The following is a 16,844-nucleotide window of genomic DNA, read 5'->3' as shown; positions in this document are numbered from 1 at the left end:
AAAATTCTAGACAAATCAAGTGAATTTTCCTAAACATTAGTTGGATGTGGGGTCATTTATGAAGCCATGTTACAGTCACCCAATTTACTTGGAAATTTTCATTCAGGTTCCAATTTTTCCTGAAGTATCTATATAGGCAAAGCAGATAATACTTAACAGTGCATAATTTTTTTTCAGTATAGCCAACAAGTGACCTTTGTTCAGGTCTAAGACTCCAGAGCAAATATAATTACTGTATATAATTTTATATTCTTTGGCTTGCCTTTTAGTTCCATTTAACAGACAAGTTTAGTTAAATGGCTATGTCTCATTTATGAGGTGGCATTGTAGACAAGGAATTTAATATATGTGGGCTATAATTCTTGCTTTCTGAACTATTTTTCTCAAATTTCTCATTTTATTAAAAATAAATGATAACAGAACTAATTCAATTGCCAAAAATAAACTATACTTTCAGTACATTGGGTCTGATTCTTGGCATAAAGTACAGCAAGAATAATTGTTAGCTATTTAGACCTTTTTCCCTTTAAAATTGGCTTTGCTGGAACTATTTATAAGGAATCTCAGGTTAGACTTGAATCCCTTCTACAAGCCCAGGTTTCATCTAAGCCATTAGATATCTGTATGCATTGGTTAAATTCCTCTTCTTTTGAGGTGCCCAAACAAATTGAGATTTCCAGACCTGTCAGAAAGTGACCTTCATTACTTACCACATATTAGGAAACTTTATTAATGGGTATCTGGCCCGTTTTTCCAAAGGGCTGTATTATTAACCTTATAAAGTCAACCTTAATCCCTTAATGCAGTCTGGACACCTCAGAAAATGCTATTCCAGTCAACGTTTTTGTACTAGTGCCTTTATCATGTCCTATAGAATGAAACAGATTCTTTTTTTTTTTTGAGACAGATTTTCACTGTGTTGCCTTTGGTAGAAATTTGTGGCATCACAGCTCACAGCAACATCAAACTCTTGAGCTTAAGCAATTCTCATGCCTCAGCCTCCCAACTAACTGAAACTATAGGTGCATGCCACAATGCTGGGCTATTTTTTGATTGTAGGTCTCATTATTGTTTAGTAGGCCTGAGCCTGGGTTGAACCCACCAGCCTTGGTGTATGTGGCTGGAACCCTACTCACAGAGCTATGGGTGCCAAGCCTGAAACAGATTCTTGTTAAACTTATGCAAATAACTCTGTTGTCAGAAATTAAGAATACTTACAAATGGCTTTCAAATTCTGGAGAAATTAAGGAGAGAGAAAAAATGTTTTAAATTTTGCCTATAAGTATATACATTGCTGAAAACTAAAGCTTAAAAGACAGAAAATGGTTTCCTTCACTTCTGGAAAACAACACAGAAAGAATCAGTAGTACTTTAAACAAGAGCCATAATAAACCCACACAGTTCCACGTAACTGACTTCTGTTCTGTTTGAAGTTACATTAGCAAAACTGATGAACATGTCAGCTTTATAATTAAAGTCTTATAAGTTTGTTTTTAGCACTATGGTATTTAATTTCCAAAGACATCAGAAATTTGAATTTGAGAGAATTCACCAGCCTTTCCTAGTATTTTTCTGGAAGGGTAAACTTTGAACTCAGCCAATTACAAAAACCATTTCCTGAGATGAATTAAAATTATTACTGACAATATATTAAGATAGATCAATATTTTATAATATTGGAATATATATAAACATAATTCACAGAAAATTAATCATGATTTCATATTTGACAATATTTCCTATACATTTTTAATATATCGAATAAGCCTAATATATCTTTCTCAGACTTTCAGTGATTTTAATACTTCAAAAAGCTCAAATGTAGAGTTTTGATTTTAGAAGCTTTATCAAATATCAAAGGCTTAAAACATTTGTGTAAACAAGATCACAAGCCAGAAGATTCTAAAAGAAATACGTAGTCAACTGGATCACATGTAAATTTTTCCAAAAATTTCTCTTTATGAATCTTATCCAATCCTGCACAATCAAAAAATATTCTTAATTATTCACTTGAATAAACCGATAATTAGAAGATTTAAAAGGCAAGAATCTTATTCTTTGACAAACATTTTTCTAAATAATGTAAACAAACAAATTATTACATTTTACAAATGAGAGACATTTTATGGAATATTACATTGATATTGCATTTTCCCACTCAGGGCTACACAGGGACCCCCCCATTTTTAAGTCTCAGATGAGCTCAGAAAATCAGACTTCCATTTCTAGGCACAAACAGGTGGCACACTGCAGTTTACAAACTCTTAACTCCAGCAAAGCCAGGAACAAAGCAGCCTGAAGAGGGAGTGCATATCCTCATACCCTCCCTATGACAAAAAAAAAACAAAAACTGATAACCTTACCTCAGTGTGGGGACTGCATTCATTTATTTGTTAAAACACTCATTCAGCTTATAAAGATATTTTTTTCATTTATTAAGTCCTGGCCAAAATTTATCTTAGGTTCAATATTAATTCTAGACAAAGGATCCATGCAGGAGACCTATGACTTGACCTCCTCCCCCCTGCCAGAAGCTCTAGCATTTTTCATTCTCTATGCATGCCCCTTCATCTAACAAAATCCCATTGTATTATTTATCTGTGGCCCGTGGGCTCAATACTCAATCTCTAATACCAAGAACTCACTAAAGGAAACTCCGGGAAAAAAACACATAACATAGGCATTCTTTCTGATGTCTTGTCATTGTTCCCTTAAATTTCACATGGCTACATGGCAAAGATGGCCACCAAGGACAGGACCTGTGACAAGGACAGAAAGCCAGAAAACCTGGACCATCCAGTTTCTCTTAAAATAGCCAGTGGGCAAATTGAAGCAGGGAGGAAAAGGGTCATCTGTCCTAGACTATGCCTTGAAGTTGCTAGCATAAGTAAGGGAGTGTGCTCTTAGGTTTAAAATCAAGAACACAAGCTAACAGTCGAATCCAGTAAACTTAGAAATATTACAGAGGTGGCAGTTTCAGAATCCCCAAACATTTTAACTTTAATAACAGGTTTAAAAACAACTTTATTTTAAAGAATACCATAATTACCTGAACATCAGAGTATTTAAGTTATTCTTGTTTACAGCTTTCAATCTTCCCAGAGACATGGTTACAGCAGTCTCCTGTAACCACTTTTTCAAAATGCTTCAACACAATTCTTAATGGGGCCGGCTTCCCCCATGTGCTTCTCATCTCTTTTCCTCAGATAAACTACACTTTACAAAAAGGGATACAGACAGGGGCCAGTCTCACAGTTGTTTTGCCCTGTGAAAAGTGGGGGGGGCACGAAACTCTGCCTATTATTACCCATTTGAGTTAGTTTCCAAGCACTCACGTGCACACAATATCAACTCATTTTTTAACCTGGGCAGCCTTAATTTCTTACTTGAACTGCCATTTAGCCATAGGAGGCAGACTAACACTCCCCTAGACCCTGTGAGGGGAAGTGGGGAAACCTACCCTCCATGTCTAGTCTCAGTCTCACTACACCCGCACTCTCTTCTACACCTCTCACCAGTCCTGCCAGTGATTTAACATCCAGGGGTTGATTAGACTCACAATTCCACTCAAATAGTGGGAACCCTGGATTGATTCTACCATGCCTTAGACATCTTTAGGTGTAGGAGCAAGTCCCTGCATGTCAATCAGCAGCTACCAGGTGTGTCTGAGTCTGTTCTCCCTTTGTGTGGTCTTGCGTTGGTGTACCCACTGCACATGTGCAAAGCCAGGGAGTGGGTTTAGGGACTAAAATCAACCAGTAATAAATGTAGGGGAACTGGTCCAGGTGACTTTGCTTCCCCGTGACCACTTGATGGACCACAGTCATGAAATCTGGGTCAAGGGAGCCAGTGGAAGGCCACCCTACATTAAAGCTGGGTCATTCAACTTCACAGAGCACTTGGAGGTGGTTCTTAGAAAACCTGACTCTATAGACATTAGAGAAGCTAGAAGTGAAGTTCTTTAACATGCACTGGAGGGGTGTCAGAGGTTTGCTTTATTGAGTTACCATGATTGTTAACCCAACCAAAAAGAATAGAAATTATATCAAGACAGGTAATAAGAATAACAGACACACTGATATCAATGATGATGAACAAATGCACAAAGAAAAAATCAAATGCACCTCTGAGGCTCCCCACTGGAGTCTCAATGTTTCCAGGAACATGGGAAAGGCCTACCAACCACCAGGCAGCCCTCAGGAGCCCCTATGTCTAGGTGGCCCTCAAGAGTCCCTATGCCTCCTTCTTGGGCCTCTGTTATCCTCTCTGTGCCCTAACCTGGTTCCCTGGGGAACTCCCCAATGTCCTGATGGTACTGGCATCCCAGTAACTGTTTTGTGGCCTATTCCTAGGAACATAACCTTACTTCTGAACACAAACAAACTACACTTAGACAGAAAAAAACACTTACCTCTCAAGAGGGAGTTTTGGACCCAAGATTTTGGTGAAGTTGATCAGAGTTATCCTGGAGCCCTCAGGAGGAGTTTAGGAAATTATGGGGCCCTGGAATGTCTCAAGAGGTACCTCCCCTATAATTCCTGCCTTCTCAGAGGGGCCACTCAGGGAGGCCAATCCTCCAGCTGGTGAGACCTTGCTGGGGCCTCCAAATGTTGTACCAAACACAAGTGGAATTATAGAGAAAATGCCAGCACACTGAGTTCAAATTAGATATGAGGCCCTTTATTGTCTAGCCGACTGAGATGGGTTCACACCCCAAATTCTTGGCAAAGCATCACAAAGGAAGGGTTTTTTTTATAACTTTTTTTTTGTTTTTTTTTTCAGTTAAGGGGGAAGGGAGGTAGATGGAATCTGCAAGGATAGATTTACAGGGTTGGGGCTGGTTATTTACCAGGGGAACTGTGGATAGGAATGTGTTTTTACAAGGGTCTGCTATGACTCTGGGCTAATCCCCATCTCTACAGGACATGTTTGTTTAATCGCCTGTTTCTGCAAGGCCTATGTGCTGAAGAGGTGGGAGTAAGAAAGTGCTAAATGGGGTCCAATTGGCCTTTTAGCACAGGCAAAAGGCACAGCCCATGCAATTGAGCTCAGAAAGCCTACACCCAGTGGAGAGTGATAATCCAAAGTTCAGTTCAAAGCCACTTAAACAGCGGCCCCACTCACCCAATTGAGCTCGGAGAGCCCCACCTGGTGGAGGCCAGTGATCCAAAGTTCAGTAAAATGACACTTAAACCTTGGCCCTGCCCACCCCATTGTGCTCATAGAGCCTTGCCTGGAGATGCCAGAGGTCTAAAGTTCAGTCCAAAGTCACATAGACACCTTACTGCCTATCTAATCAAGCTCAAAGAGCCAGGCCTACTGAAGAGGACAGGTCTAAAGTTAAATCACAAGTCATAGTCATTTAAAGACTGGACCTGCCCACTCAATGGATCTCAGAAGTTGTCCTGAAGGGAAGAAAACAGAGGTGGCTGAGAATTCCTGAGGAACTGGAGATAGGTAGTTCACCCTCTCCACACAAAAGCTTGGACTGCTGTGCTACTGTTCTAACACTGCAGCTACTGTTCTCACACTGCAGACTTCTCAAGCTTCCCGGTGAGTTCGTCAAACACTTTGGATTCTACAGGGGACAGTCATGCCAGCAACTAGGATGGGGGAAGGGCAATCTGGGTTATCAGGATTTCAGGAAAAAAATATTTGGTGTCTTGTGCCAGACAGATTGGGGCCCAGTCTCAGTGGTGGGACCTAAGTAATGAAGGAAGACTGGGACTTAGCAACTGCTCTTTGTGGGATAAGGTGAGGAGACGTTTGAACCCAGTTCACTAGCTAACTGGTCACCCACCATGGAGCTCCTGTTTGGGAGAAGGGAGCTTCCTCTGGGAGCTGGGCTCTTACCTATTGTTTTTCTTTCACTTTCTTTTTTCAGCCCCTTGATTCAGTCTGGGTGATGTGTACCTCATGCAGCCTACTTAGTGTGGAGCTTCCATCTAATTTAGTCGAATATATCTCTGTTTGGTCATGAGCCTCTGGCAAAAACTGCTTCTATTCAGCCATCTCCCCACAATCATTAGTTTTTCTACGTTTTAGTTAGTATTTTATGTTGTTTTTCTGTTAACCATTTCTATACCCCAAAATTAGATATAGAAGACAGATCAGCAATCAAAATACAGTTTAATTAATGCCTTTAAACTCATAAATTCTACCAAGACAGAAACAAACCTAAGTATTTTAATGAGAGTTGTTATTTTAAACAATGTAACATTATTATAATAATTTAAGGACCTGAGTCTCTTCAGTGAGGAGCTCTGTGGAAGTAGCTCAGACTGTTGGTGCAGATGTCTTGTCTGCAGAGAAAATTCATGGCAGGACCAAAGCCCCCAGGGGAACAAGTAAAAATAGCTGTCAACCGAAGTTGGAGGCAAGATGGCTGACTGAAGACAGCTTTCCACAGAGGCTCCCATCCAGAAGGAGAGTTAAAGGATAGAAGATTAGCAAGTAAGCTGGTGGATTAGAGCTGAGCCAAAAGAGAAGGTTGAAGAACTCACATCAACCCTGCTGAGGAGAGCTGCAACCCCAAGGATACAAATAAAAGGTACAAAATCCATCACCAAGGAGATGGAAGTCCCCTCCCCCATGAGAAAGGCTTGCAGTACTTCATACAAACAAGTGAGTAGAGCTCAAAAGTCCTCCCATCCCAAGGGAGAGACCCTCTAAAAACTGAACCTAATTTCCCTACTAGGGTGCCATGGCACTCTCCTGCCAGGCATAAAACTGTATAAAACTGTATATATTCTCTACCTGCAATTCTGAATTCCAAGTACTCCCCTCCACTCTCACTCCAAGGTCTGGAAGCCTATCCCACAGGAGTCCAGATTCTTGAGTATTTTCTTGAGAGGTGTGGACAGGGCATGGACTGCTGCTGGTCAGTGCTGATTCTGTGGCATGGGAGTAAGAAGAGGATGGTCAGCTGACAGAGAACCATACAGGAGTGGCAGTACCCTGAGGCACAGAGCAGCATCAGCAGCGGCAACTATTAATAGGGCTTACCCCTGGATATTCTGGAGTCACACCCCCTGTCTCTCTGGGCAACCAGAGGAAGCCAGTCATCTTCTCTGGTAGCAGCCACTGGGGGAATAGATCTGGGAAGGAAACACAGGCCCCATGAGTAAAGGGTTTTCTTGAGGTGGCACTGGCCTGGGCGGAGCACAAGGACTAGAATACACAGATGCAGAACCAGCAGATTCCCAGGGCAGGACTCAACCAGAGGACCACTTTACTGAGCCTAAGACACACCCGGCCCTAAGGGGATCAGTAGCTGAGACAAAGGGGGACAGGCAGAGGCTGGAACTGACAGCTAACCGTGCCACTCCAGTAAAAACTGCAGGTGAGACCAGGCAGCAGCACAGACAGGGCCCGAGTCACAAGTTCTGTGAACTCAAACAGCATCTCTTCTGCAGGGGAATATAGCCAGGACAGAAATAAATTCTGCGAAGTTGTTCTGTTCTGTCAGCAACATCAATCATGGGTGGGTCTGGAACTGAGTGAACAGACCCAGCCTCCATTAAGCACCTGAGGTTGTCAGGCCTCACCTCCCCCTGCTGGATAGTGGCAGAGAGCAGTGGCCTGGATGAGGAGACATACATCTCCCTGTGATTCAAGCAGGTGCAAACCCCTGGATTATCTGCTCATTGGAGGGAAATGGGTCACAGCACTGCCGAGTTATCAGTAACTAAATGTGATAGAGGTGCAAGGTGGGGAAGGAGGTATCAACCTTCCAAGACTAATCTATTTGCTGGGTGGGTACTCCTGAACTCACAGAGCACCAGAGCAAGTTACATTTGAGTTGCCAGCAGACACCTGTGATCTAGTTGCTAGAGACCTTTTGAACTCTCCCACCTGAGACAGGTGCTGACTGAGATAATTGATTTGGACTTCTTGAAATGGGCCAATCACCCAAGGACATTTCTAGTGGTACCCTGGGTGGGTGGTTGTAGGAAAGGTTGATTATCCTTTTCCAATTGTTGACTGTGGGGGGTGGGATGACTTAATTTCTGTTATTTCTCCAATGCTGAGACTTCAACCCAGAGTAACTGATTCACTAGGGTAGGGCAGAGACAAGCTGAAAACAAGAAAGATCCACTTAGCCCCACCACACCAAACAGATCCCCAGTTTCTCAGGCCATAGCACTGTACAGGTCCTTGGCAAAGCTCCGGGGGAAAAGGTACAGACACCAGCCCCAGCTTTTGGGCAAAGGGCTGGATAATCACTATTCCTAGAGCCCCCAACCCAACTTCTCCTTATGTGCTCATCAGGTCAAATGGTGTAAAATAATCATGAGGTGGAATCAGCAGAAAAACTCCGTTAGCATGAAAAACAAGAGTAGATCAATGCCCCCAAGAAAAGATATGGTAGATGCAATTGAAGATCTCATTCATAAACAGATGGCTGAGATGTAAGAAATCCAGTTCAGAATTTGGATTGCAAACAAGATCAATAGAATGAAGGAAAAGTTGGAATTAGAAATACCAAGAGCCATTCAAAAGTTGTCCCAAGAATTCAACAATTTAAAGACAAAATCACCAAAGATTTTGACACATTGAGACAAGAATTTGTAGCCCTCAAAGATCTGAAAAATACAGTAGAATCCATCAGTAACAGAGTGGAGCAAGCAGAAGAAAGGATTTCTGACATTGAAGACAGGGCTTTTGAATGCTCTGAAATGCTTAAAGAGGAAGAGAAATGGAGAGCAAAACCAAATCATTCTCTCAGAGAGCTCTAGGATAATTCAAAGAAAACTAATATTTGCTTCATAGGAATCCCTGAAAGCGACGAAGTGACTTCGCAAGGCAGAAAGGCTCTTCTCCATAAAATTATGAAAGAGAATTTTCCAGACGTTATAAGAGATTCTGAAATTCAGATGGAAGACAGTTTCAGAACCCCGGCATGACTCAACCCGAATAAGACATCCACAGGCACATAATTATTGACTTCACTAAAGTGAATATGAAGGAGAAAATTCTGAAAGCAGTCAGACATAAGAAAACCATAACCTTCAAAAGGAAGAATATTAGAATGACTGCAGATCTCTCTGCTGAAATCTTTCAAGCCAGAACAGGGTGGTCATCAACTTTTAATCTCCTAAAACAAAATAGCTTTCAACCCAGGATACTGTATCCATCTAAACCAAATTTTATTTATGATGGAGAAACTAAACACTTTAAAGACATTCACATGTTAATGAAATTTGCCATAAATAAACAAGCTCTCCAGGATATTCTCAGACCTATCCTCCATAATGACCAGTACACTCCTTCACCGCAAAACTAAACTCACTCAGAAACTTCTGATCAAACTCCAACTTCCACAGTGGTGAAAGAACTAAAAATGTCAACTGGACTTTCAAAACACTTGATACCCAAAATTCCACCAGGCTTATCAATATTGTCAAATATTGTGAATGGATTAAATTGTCCTGTAAACAGGCACAGATTGGCTGACTGGATACAAAAACTCAGGCCAGATATCTGCTGCATACAAGAATGTCATCTTACCTTAAAAGATAAATATAGACTCACGGTGAAGGGATGGTCATCTATATTTTAGGCAAATGAAAATCAGAAAAAAACAGGTGTTGCGATTCTATTTGCAGATACAATAGGCTTTAAACCAACAAAAATGAGGAAGTATAAGAATGTTCACTTCATATTTGTTAAGGGTAATACTCAATATGATGAGATTTCAATTATTAATATTCATGCACCAAACCATAATGAGCCTCAATTTACAAGAAAAACTAATACACATGAACAACTTGATTTCCTCCAGCTCCAAAATAGTCAGAGATTTTAACACTCCTTTGGCAATGTTACATAGATCCTCCAATAAGAAGCTGAGCAAAGAAATTTTAGAGTTAAACTTCACCATTCAACATTTGGATTTAACAGACATATCTACAGAATATTTCATCCCAACAAAACTGAATACACATACTTCTCATCAGCCCACAGAACATACTCCAAAATCAATCACATCTTCGGTCACAAGTGAAACCACACTAAATTTAAAGGAATAGAAATTATTCATTGCATCTTCTCGGACCACCGTGGAATAAAAGTTGAACTTAGTAATGAAAGGAATCTGCATACTCCTACAAAAAAATGGAAGTTAAATAACCTTATGCTGAATGGTATCTGGGTCATAGATGAGATTAAGAAAGAAATAAACAAATTTTTGGGAAAAAAATGACAATGAAGACACAAATTATCTGAACCACTGGGATACCACAAAGACAGTCCTAAGAGGGAAACTTAGCACTCCAAGCCTTCCTCAAGAGAAAGGAAAGAGAGGAAGTTAACAACTTAATGGGACATCTCAAGCAACTTGAAAAGGAAGAACATTCCAAACCCAAACCCAGTAGAAGAAAAGAAATAACCAAAATTAGAGCAGAATTAAATGAAATTGAAAACAAAAGGATTATAAAACAGATCAATAAATCAAAAACTTGGTTTTTCAAAAAGGTAAAAAAAATAAATAAAACTTTGGCTGAAATAACCAGAAAAAAAGAGTAAATTTGTAATTCATCAATCAAAATAGCAAAGATGAAATAACAACAGACCACTCAGAAATTTAAAAAGTCCTTAATGAATATTACTTTATTCTCAGAAATATGAATATGTGATGGAAATTGACCAATATTTGGAAGCACGTCACCTTCCAAGACTTAGCCAGAATCAAGTGGAAATGGTAAAAAGGCCTATATCAAGTACTGAAAAAGCATCAACTATATAAAATTTCCCTAAAAAGAAAAGCCCAGGGCCAGAAGGCTTAATGTCAGGATTCTACCAAATATTTAAAGAGGAACTAGTAGCTATATTACTCAACCTTTTCAAAAATATAGAAAAGAATGAATACTACCCAACATGTTCTATGAAGAAAACATCACCTTGATCCCAAACCAGGAAAAGACTCAACAAGAAAGGAAAATTATAGATCAATATCACTAATAAATATTGAGGCAAAAATATTCAAGAAGATCCTAACAAACAGAATCCAGCAACACATCAAACAAATTATACATCAAGACCAAGTGGGCTTTATCCCAGGTTCTCAAGGCTGGTTCAATATATGTAAATCTATAAATATGATTCAGCACATTAACAAATTAAAAAACAAAGACCATATGATTCTCTCAATTGATGCAGAAAAAGTTCTTGATAATATCCAGCATCACTTCATGATCAGAATACTTAACAAAATTGGTATAGAAGGAACATTTCATAAACTGATAGAGTCCATCTACAGCAAACCTACAGACAATATCATATTAAATGGAGTTAAACTGAAGTCATTTCCACTCAGAGCAGGAGCCAGGCAAGCTTGACCATTGTCTCCACTGCTCTTTATCATTGTAATGGAAGTTTTAGCCATTTCAACCACGGAAGAAAAGGTGATCAAGGGTATTCATATGGGATCAGAAGAGATCAAACTTTCACTCTTCATAGATGATATGACTGTATATCTGGAAAACACCAGGGATTCTACTATGAAACTCTTAGAAGTAATCAAGGAATACATTAGCATTTCAGTTTACAAAATCAACATTCATAAATCGGTAGCCTTTATACATACCAAGAATAGACAAGCGGAAAAAACAGTCAGGGATTCTATTCCGTTCACAGTACTGCCAAAGAAGATGAAATATTTAGTAGTTTATCTAACAAAGGACATGAACGATCTCTATAAAGAGAAGTATGAAACACTAAGAAAAGAAATAGCTGAAAATGTTAACGAATGGAAAAACATACCATGTTCATGGCTGGGAAGAATCAACATTGTTTAAATGTCCATACCACCCAAAGCAATATACAATTTTAATGCAATCTCTATTAAAGCTCCACTGTCATACTTCAAAGATCTTGAAAAATAATACTTTGTTTTATATGGAATCAGAAAAAAACTCAAATAGCCAAGACATTACTCAGAAATAAAAACAAAGCAGGAGGAATCACACTACCAGACCTCAGACTATACTATAAATCATAGTGATCAAACAGCATGGTACTGGCAAAAAAACAGAGAGGTAGATGTATGGAACAGAATAGAGAACCAAAAGATGAACCCAGCTACTTACTATTATTTGATCTTTGACAAGCCAATTAAAAACATTCAGTGGGGAAGATTCCCTATTTAACAAATGGTGCTGGGTGAACTGGCCGGCAACCTGCAAAACACTGAAACTGGACCCACACCTTTCACCGTTAACTAAGATAGACTCTCACTGTATCAAAGATTTAAACTTAAGACATGAAAATATAAAAAATACTAGAAGAAAGTGCAGGGAACTCTTGAAAAAATTGGTCTGGGTGAATATTTTATGAGGAGGACACCCCAGGAAATGAAAACAGCATCAAAAATACAGTACTGGGACCTGATGAAACTAAAAAGCTTCTGTACAGCCAAGAACACTGTAAATAAAGCAAGCAGATAGCCCTCAGAATGGGAGAAGATATTTGCAGGTTATGTCTCTGACAAAGGTTTAATAATCAGAATCCAGAGAGAACTCAAACATATTAGTAAGAAAAGAACAATTGATCCCATTTCAGGGTAGGCAAGGGACTTTAAGAGAAACTTCTCTGAGGAAGACAGGCGCACGGCCTACAGACATATGAAAAAATGCTCATTATCCTTAATCATCAGAGAAATGCAAATCAAAACTACTTTGAGATATCATCTAACTCCAGTAATATTACCCCGTATCACAAAAATTACAAGACCAGAGATGTTGGCATGGATGTAGAGAAAGGGGAACACTTGTTCTCTGCTGGTGGGAATGTAAGCTAATATGTTCCTTTTGGAAAGATGTCTGGATAATACTTAAAGGTCTAAAAATAGACCTGTCAATCAATCCTACAATTCCTCTACTAGGTATATACCCAGAAGACCAAAATCACACTATAACAAAGATATTTGTTCCAGAATGTTTATTGTAGCCTAATTCATAATTGCTAAGTCATGGAAGAAGCCCAAGTGCCCATCAATCCACGGATGGATTAATAAATTGTGGTATATATACACCATGGAATATTATGCAGCTGTAAATAAAGATGGAGACTTTATTGCTTTCATGTTTACATGGATGGAGCTGGAACTTATTCTTCTTAGTAAAGTATCTTAAAAATGAAGAAAAAATATCCAATGTACTCAGCCCTACTATGAACCTAATTTATAGCTTTCGTACAAAAGCTATAACCAAATTATCACCCAAGAATATGGGGAAGGGTGAAAGGGAGGGGAAGCGAGTGGGGAGGAGGGTCCAGTGAGGATAATTGATGTGACCACACCTACGGTGCATCTTACAATGGCACATATGAAACTTACTAAATGTAGAATATAAATGTCTTAACACAATAACTAAGAAAATGCCAGGAAGGCTATGTTAACCAGTGTGATGAAAATATGTCATATGATATATAAAACCCGTGTATGGTGCCCCATGATTGCATTAATGTACACTGCTATGATTTAATAAAAAATAAATAAATAAAAAATAATGATTCAAGGACCCATTTATTTTCCATTTCTCTTTGAAGTCTGGATGGTGTGCTCTCCAGTCCATGTTGCACTAAATCTTTATTTGTTAGTCATTACTGAGTACTCATAGTGACACTAATCACACAGAATCCACCCAAAAGGGCTGTAATGGTATGCGAGTGCAGAGTCTGAACACCCTCAAGAGAAATCTCCTGGCATTTCTTCCAGGAGCACTTGAGCAGTACACCCCTGGGCCTGACTGTCCAGGAGAGAGCTAGGCTTCACTAGCTTGCCACTTACTGGAGCAGTCAGTCTTGGGGTACATTTTGGTCACCAGAAATGTAAATAGATAAAGGCATATAGCTGCCTGCCACTGTCACACAAATATGGAGATGGGGAATAAGTGCACTAAGTTTATTATCACAGAGCCAGCAATCTGTAAAACAGAGTGAGTTGTCTCTCAATTTTCTTTTTTTTTTTTATTAAATCATAGCTGTGTACATTGATATAATCATGGGGCATCATTCACTAGCTTCACAGACCATTTACCAAGTTTCACATATACCCTTGTAAGATGCACCGCTGGTATAATCCCACCACTCCCCTTCCCTCTACCCACCTCCCTCCTCCCTCCCCTCCCTTTCCCCCTTCCCCCTATTCTTAGGTTGTAACTGGGTTATAGCTTTCATGTAAAAACCCTAAATTAGATTCATAGTAGGGCTGAGTACACTGGGTACTTTTTCTTCCATTCTTGAGATACTTTACTAAGAAGAATATGTTCCAGCTCCATCCATGTAAACATGAAAGAGGTAAGTCTCCATCTTTCTTTAAGGCTGCAAAATATTCCTTTAAGGCAGCCCTCAGAATAGGAGAAGATATTTGCAGGTTATATCTCCGACAAAGGTTTAAGAACCAGAATCCACAGAGAACTCAAATGCATTAGCAAGAATAGAACAAGGGATCCCATCGCAGGCTGAGCAAGGGATTTGAAGAGAAAATTCTCTGAAGAAGACAGGCGCACAGCCTTCAGACATATGAAAAAATGCTCATCATCTTTAATCATCAGAGAAATGCAAATCAAAACTACTTTAAGATACCATCTAACTCCAGTGAGACTAGCCTATATCACAAAATCCCAAGACCAGAGTTGTTGGCGCAGATGTGGAGAAAAGGGAACACTTTTGCACTGCTGGTAGGAATGCAAATTAATACATTCCTTTTGGAAAGATATATGGAGAACACTTAGTCTCTCAAGTGTTTCTTGAAGTCTTTCTTCTGCCTCAGTTGTAATTCTAATACTTTTTATACACGGATACAAGAAAAAAACCTAGAAAATTTTAATTTTACCTGAAATAATCATCAAAGAAAACAACATAAAAGTAGTCATTACTCTAGCACTGTAACAATATTTAAACAACATAAAAGTGTCCTTTACTCTAACAATATAATAATACTTATTGTCTGAGTGTTACTACCTCAGCCAACGCCTTTTGAGATAAGAATCCTTACAATCATGGAGCAATCTTAACTAAATAACATTGAAGGTATGTGGGCTGAGCAAACTAGATCAGCTGTACTGCTTCAGTGCAGTTTCTCAGACTCCATCTTGTACACTGCTTTTCTGGCTTCATGATTGACTCTCAAAATCCTCAAAATAATTGAAACTTTCCCTTCTAGAATTATCTCTTAGAGATGATCCTATTTCTACTTTAGGGCTACCATAGAATGGGAGAAGACTATGATGTTGTAAAATGACATTGACAGTCTAACAGGGTTTCACTCTCCAACTGAGGATCACCTTCTGCACCACTCAACAACTTAGATCATGATTATTCTCTCAGCTCAGCATCCACAGCTTATTTTCAGCTCAACAGACCAATATTCAATTTTTTTTTTAGACAGAGTCTTACTACGTCATCCTCAGTAGAGTCTGTGGTGTCACAGCTCACAGCAATCTCAAACTCTTGAGCTTAATAGCTTCTTTTGCCTCAGCCTCCCAAGTAGCTGGGAATACAATGCCCAGCTATTTTTGTTGTTGTTGTTGTTGTTGTTGTTTGGCAGGCCCGGGCAGGGTTCAAACCTACCAGCCTTGGTGTATGTGGCCCGCACCCTAGCTGCTGAGTTAAGGGCTCCAAGCAAAGCAAATATTTAACAGTATGCCTGCTTGTGGTATGCTCTTTTGGTAGTGTCAGAATCTACATTTAGTTTCCCAGTCCTTTATTTCCCATTCAGGGTAGACTACACAAAATTGTGACCCTTGACCTCCCCTAAAGTCTGTCTAGCTGTCCTATTCTTGGAAATTATGATTTATCATTATATTGTATATGAAAAACATTTTCACTACTACTGTGATGATTGGTTCTAGAAAACTATTGGGGGAGAGGGAGAGGAGCAGAAAAAGCCCCCAAAGAATAAATTGTATATGTTCAAGTTATGGTGTACCTTATTCACTAGGGGAGACAGGGAGACCTGGCAATTAGGGAGGGCTCTCTGAGGCAAACTGGAAGTGATATTCTCACACTAACAGCCTGTGCTCAGAAACTGGGCAGAGGTCCTGGAGACCAGTGATTCAGGAGGCAATAAATTGCAGGGCCTCTAAGCTGCAGAGCAGTCTCGGAATGGAGTCTGCGAAACCCACTGTTTATACCATTTTCTCTACTTTTGTTTGTACTTGAAAGTTTGAAAATCAATCTCCCTTAGGTTAAAGTGTAAATGGCCTGGCTTCCTTAAGCCAAGCTCAAGTAGGTCTAGGCTCCAAGAGAGAATGTTCAAGCTAGACAGCTTGCTGAGATTGAAGCAGGGATAGACGTTAGATGTCCCTACCACTATATGTACACCCTCTCACCTTAGAGTAGCTTCTAAGGTGTGCTCTCAGGACTCTTCAAAATTGCTTAAATAGTCTTTCCTTCCTCTTTTTAAACATTTTTATTTTGTTATGAAACCTTCAAACATGTATAAAAGTAGAGAAAACAGTATAGTGAACTCCTATATACCCATCATCCAATTTCAACAATTAGTATTTTTTTTATTCCTCCATCTACTTCCTTACCACACATCTCTGTATTAATTTGAAGCAAATCCTTGATGTCATAATATTATTTCCTCTGAAAATATTATTTATATCTAAAAAATAAGGATTCTTTTTTTTTAATTGAAACTTTATTCTTTTACTGGGATTCTTTATCCCTCCTTTACATAACTATTTTCTATTTTTTTCTTGAAAAACTAATAGCCTTATCAAACCTAAACTCATGCTTAAGAATTTGGACCTGGGCTGGATTTGCATAAAAGACTGTAACAAACTAGTCAACGTACAGTGGTGGCAAACATAAGGAACTAGGTCTACTGTACTGAT

Source organism: Nycticebus coucang, chromosome X (genome assembly GCF_027406575.1).
Source record: "Nycticebus coucang isolate mNycCou1 chromosome X, mNycCou1.pri, whole genome shotgun sequence".
Taxonomy (NCBI): Eukaryota; Metazoa; Chordata; class Mammalia; order Primates; family Lorisidae; genus Nycticebus; species Nycticebus coucang.
This window is presented reverse-complemented; position numbering follows the sequence as displayed.